The 6114-nt window shown below is 38.9% G+C and overlaps 1 pseudogene; it reads right to left on the minus strand.

The window, feature by feature from the left end:
• Positions 1-219: 219 nt before the first annotated feature.
• Positions 220-1624, minus strand: LOC149181755 (65-kDa microtubule-associated protein 6 pseudogene; annotated as a pseudogene).
• Between the last annotated feature and the right edge of the window lie 4490 nt (positions 1625-6114).

Consider the following 6114-nt stretch of genomic DNA (forward strand, 5'->3'; position numbering starts at 1 on the left):
GCAAAAGAAAATATCCCAAGTATAGTCATCTGTTGATAATTCATATGAGTATATCAATGATGCACATTGTACTTATTCGATAATTGCACTTTCATTTTGCTTGCCTTCAACAGATTCAATCTCTCAACTTCTACCTCCGCCTCGTCAATGATATCAAGTGCAAGAGAACCTGCACTTGTAACTTCATTATCTAATGCTCCAAGATTGCATACAACATTTCTATATCGTTCTCTTTCTTCCATTGAAGTATCCATTAGGTTTCCAAAGTTCAACCAAAGATGTTCCAAGATCTTGCAACTTCTGAATTCGAAGTTTCTTTTCATTTTTCAATGTCTGAATAGTCTGTGATGATCCCTCCAATGTCTTGTTGCTAATATTTTTTGTCTGTCCAGGAGCTGACTCAGGCAAGCTTGGATGTACTTCACTGACAGTCTTCCAGAAGTCCATACCAAGTACCGCACAAAGTCGATGCACCTCATTTACATATTCCAAAACCTTGTGAAGGCGGTCACTCTTCTCTTTCTGGAGTGCTTGAAGATGTGCATGATATTCATCTAATTTTCTAAGTGACAAGTCATCGTCTTCCCCATTGATTGAGTTCAGCACAACATCAGTTCGTTGAGAATGCCCTGAAATTTCTCCAGATATTTTTTGAATTTGTCCTTTCACTTCTGTAAACTGCTTAATGTGCTCCTCCTTCCTTAATCGCAACTCTTCTAATTGCGGGGTGATGATTGCAAGCTGCTCTTTCAAGGTTCCTGATCTTTTCTCTGGATGGTCTATGACGGCCAATCTGATTTTACCGCCTTCCCGCGTGCCACGATCCACTGCTGCCCTGCACTTTTCTATAATTTCTTCATTGGATCGCACCGGGGATTGCAATTCAACCTCAATGATCCACGCTCCAGCCCGACCTGCATAAGGCTGGATTTAAACACATTTTTATCAATTGGACTAAAAAACGAAAACCTTCCAACTTAGTATGGTACATTTAGCTTTCTGAAGGAATAGCATGAATTTTTGGGTTTAGAAGTTCTGTGCGCTGCGCGCGCTCACAGTGCGCCGCACCTGGTGAGTGTGTCGTGCCAGTGTAAAATTACACTATGGAAATTAATCCAGTGCGTCGCGCGCCCTCAGTGTGCCCCGTACTCAGTCCACCCTTTCATAAAATCCAGTTTTGCTCTTCAATTTGAAACTTAACTTTTCTCTGAGATTTTCCCAATAACTCTTGATACAAATGGGTTAATAAACTTGGAGAAATCTCATATAGAAATGATTTTGATCTTTGTTTCTTAATAACCCATTTTCTCGTGTTTTGATCTTGACACTTTTCTCATTTTCTAATATAATTCTGTTTTTGGTTTCCTTGCTGATTTCTAAGCTTGAATGATGGCTTTTCTTTGTCTGCTTGCAGGGATGGTGGCGCTGCTAAAAACAAAATAGGGCTGCCATTGTAGAATTTGAAACATTTTGACATGTTACATATTTATTACAAAAACACATTTGATGATTTCTTCTTCAAAACAGGGTTTTGAAGAAGAATCAATCTCGCATTATTGACGATAACCATCTTGAAATAGAAACTCACTGAACCTTCCTCTAGCCTGCAGGCATCATTCGACATGTTTGAAGACCAACTATAAGACCTTGACTCTGAAATGACTCTTTTTTAGACCACAGTAACATCAATGACTGCAAATGACGAGAAATGAACCTTGGTGAATTATACTCTGACATAGGACTGACAAGACTGAGTCTAACAGATTCCTTCTTTGATTGCTTGATCTTCTGCTTCCTTTGCGCTCACTCGACCGTCTTCATTTGCTTGATCTTCGACTTCCCAATCTATGACTTCCTCTGTCTCTTCGAGTTCATAAATACTCAAAGGACACGTTCATTTGGAAGAGAGACCAAATTACAAAAGTGTTACATATTAAAATTATATCAGATAGGCCCTTTTTTTTAATATTCATATAATAGACTCATTATTTATGGAAATCGCATCACAAGAGAGGTTATACCCATATTGGAGATCCCACTTTCCACGTCATTACTTTAATCACAATCGCAACTTTCGGAGGTCTTTTACAAGTCGTGCCCATAACATACTCTGTCCTTCGATATCAACATCATCGATCTTCACATATCAACATAGTTAAAACCATATAATGGGTGGTCCCATTTGACACATCATCACCTTAATCGCAATCACAACTTCCGGAGGTCTTCTCATAACATAGTCGATCCCCCTACTACCGATAGAGCGGATGTGATACGATCTTAAGAAGTTGTTAATAAACCCGTCGGGTCCACAACCTTATCACAATCGGTAGTTTTCCATCATTACATCTCTTCAAGACTTGTGATATGCGACGGATGTGATATTTCTTTAGGACGTATTATAATGTTGCAGTGGGTCCGCATACATATCGCAATTGGCAATCCGATGGTGTCGACTCTTTTGAACATTGCGATTCAACGGATGCAATATTTCAATAGGGTGGTTTATAATGGAGCAATTGGGTCCACACCTAATATCACAGTTGGGGGATTCAATGTGACATGCCTTCATACCTTGCGATGCGATATTAATTAGGGCGTGTTGCCATAACATGTTTCAGGTCCACAGTACATATCCTCACTATGTGTTCCTCTTTGCTCCTTTTGATATTTCATGCGATATCTCTGATATGGCGCCTCTGATACTCTGCAATACTCCCCCGATATTTCATGTGATAGCTCTGATATGGCTCCTCTGTTAACTCCTCTGATACTCTACAATACTCCCTCGATGTGTTCCTCTTTGCTCCAATAGGTCTTCCTTTGGCTTTTGATAGCTCTTCTTTGAAAGTTCCTTTTACTTCACGGATCTACTGCTTCCAATGAACTCTTCCGATAGCTCTTCTTTGGTTGCTCTTGTTCTTGACTTCCAATGGCTTCCCTGATGGATTTATTCCTTGGCTTCTTGCTCTTTTTTCTTCACGAATCTTCTCTGCTTCTCCTTGGCTTCATATCATCATTTACTATCCTAGAATATTTCCATATTGACATCAATGACAATCTAGATCAATAGATCAAACTTGTTGAGTGAGTTCTCCAAATAGGTTGAAATGCCTCTTTATATATAGCCTTTCTGTTGGGTCGAATAGCCCTAAGGTAGGCTGAGTTCATGTGGATAGGATTGACTTTGTGTGGAGGTGAAAAATAGCCCTTTTGACTCAAAATAATTCTTTTTACATGATACAAAAGCCCAATAAGGATATAATAAAAATATCAATGACTCAAATTACTCAAGACAAAACCTATAAGCCTTCGATGGAGGCTTTGACCTATAAAGCATTGACCCAAGCATGAAACCCATGCTTTAATAAGTCATTTTCTTTAATAATGAAATTTGTTTTGACAAGTACAATTATGAAGATCGATACTAGTTTCATTATTCAACAAGACTTAGGGCTTGGAGGTTTCCCTATTATCTCTAATCCAACCCACATTCAAAGACATAACTAGGACTCAAATGGAAACCCTCTTATCACCTAACCTTCACTCTTGAAGTCAATGATCTAGGGTCCAAAACAACCTACCCACTAACAACCCTATTGTCCTTCACAAGGGACTGTAATTAAGGCACATCAAGCAACTCTTTAACAACCCTCCACATTGTATGCAAGATGATATATAAATATGTCCAAGCTGGACCTACATCACCTTGCAAAACATCAACTTGAGAAGAAAAACAACATACCTCTGAAGGACGTCCTTTTCTACCCTCAATTATACTCCAGCCTATGCACATATCCCTAAAGTTTTGGCCCTAGTTATGGCTTCCTAGAACTACTTCAGGACTTCTCCAAATGCAGCCAAATATCCCTCCAAGAATTGTGTTATTCCTCCTCTATATGACCTTTTCCTCTACACTATGCTACGCCCTTCTTCTCATGATGTTCAAAGGTTATACGACCATAGACCAGCACTAGATTAAGGTTCAACCCTCCTTCCATGCACAAAATTATATTTTCTTGTTCACAGAGAAATGCACTACAACCCATGCACAAAAAATTTTCCAGACTTGCCTTTACAAACTCATCCAGTGAGTTTCCTAACTCGGCACATCCAAACACAGAAAAGATACAAAACAGTTTTTCCTTCCTTCACTTGAATGTGCTCCTATAGGCTTGTGGCTCCCACAGATTTCTCTCTCCTTTGATGCTTGCACTTGTGATGTATGATCAAATGAGTTCACCTCCTCTCTCATTTATATGTCTCCTAGGTGCAACGAATAGACCTCCAAAGGGAACTTCTCATGCCAAATCAACGTGAATAGCTTGTAAATTATTCCACCACATATAAATAAAAAATATTTTCTCTCATTTGATCAATGCCCCCATGGTTGTCTTAGGACCCCTTGGATCCTTTAAGGGTGCTCCACTTGCAACAATGGTCAAACAATAAAAATCAAAATTGGTTTCACGCCCACAACTTTGGGTGCAAAGCCCATTGCTTGGGTACTTCACCCACAAAGACCTTTTTTGGTGCCAACTCACACAAACCCAGTACCCAGGCTTGTGGAGTACCTCCCAAGCTACATAAATCAACATTATGACATTATTCTTACAAGTTCTAATGACTATAATGTTACTAGGAAGGGCCCCCAAGGGCCACTCCCCCAACAAAACCCCACTCTGAGCATAAGCATCCAAGGAATACACTAGGAGTGCTCTCCCATAATTTAGAAGTGCACATTGAGGCCACGTGGGACACTCCCTGCCACTGTGGGAGTGTGTTTCTCCCTAGGATGTTGTTGGAGAATGGAGCACACTCCCTAGACACCCCTTGGATTCTCCTTGGGTGCTCCCCGTCTACTCCCTAGACACATTGAACTATGACTATGGTTTTTAAATAGGTTTGACCAAAAATGTTGGCAATTAATGGTAAATTTAAATTCTTAAACTAAAAGTGGGCATTTCCTTTATCTTTTAACATTTCCTTTATCTTTCATTTTCTCCCTTTAAAAGTTGGCATTTACTTTATCTTCCTTTTATCCTTTCACTTAAATTTTTAACATTACCATTAACCTTTTTAGGATGTTTGAAAGTGGTTCCAACCTCATCAAATTTCATATGGAGAAAATATAATTTCATATCCCATTCAAAATTCAATAGACTTAACAGTTTTCAATATTTCAACAATGATGGGATTGTAGCGTTCTCAATGGATTCTATCATGTATGATGTTACGTGATTGCCATTTAATCAAGAGAACCAAACACTTTATCTACCCTGATGTTGGTGGTGTTGACTGTTGAACTCCTTTGTCCTGGCCTTAGCAAAAATTTACTCTTCACTCAAACTAAAATCATTGATTAGGCATGTACAATTTTTTTTAACCATATATCAAGGTTCGATTATGTTATTTCATCAAAATTGGGTGGTGTTGATTAATGTCTCTGTTACCGCCAAATCTAGCAACCTAGTGCAAAACCTCTCTAGGCACTGAGAAACAATGAGATTAGCCACCACTATCACCTAAGTGGCTTCTCCTTTGGCATTTTTTGGTTGAATACCATACCCACAAGGGAGGTTTCCGCAATAAGTCTTAGAGGTTACATGACTAAGGATCCTAAGTTGAATGACTCACTAAGGAGCTTGCGAATTCACACGCCCTAGAAAGGTCTTTAGTAAAGGAAGGCTCATGGTGAGAGAGAGATGATGGTTTGAAGGAAGCTACTTGATAATCCTAAGAGGTCGAGGTAATTCCAATAGATTTCAAGTTATCTTTCCCACTAGCAACCATCAATTTGTGAATTGTTGTTACAAATTAGGGTTTTAGGAGAATTTTCATTTTACAACATGAAAAAACTTACAATAGCAATATAAAATAGATTATTAAAGGTATGGAGAACAAAAGATTCAATGTTATTAAAAGGGTAAACAAGAGATAGGTCAACAATAGCTTTTTAATGGCTAAAAATGTACAAAAAAGGCAAACAAATCATAGGCATCATAATTGAAGCATCTAAAAGGAGCCATCCTCAAAATTGACCTCTCCAAGGCCTTTGACCGGGTCAGCTGGCTTTATCTAAGAATGCTTCTCACTCATCTAGGTTTCCCTATC

Source organism: Pinus tabuliformis, chromosome 3_2 (assembly GCF_031772625.1).
Source record: "Pinus tabuliformis cultivar Carrire ecotype Pingquan chromosome 3_2, CPIR1, whole genome shotgun sequence".
In the NCBI taxonomy this organism is placed as follows: Eukaryota; Viridiplantae; Streptophyta; class Pinopsida; order Pinales; family Pinaceae; genus Pinus; species Pinus tabuliformis.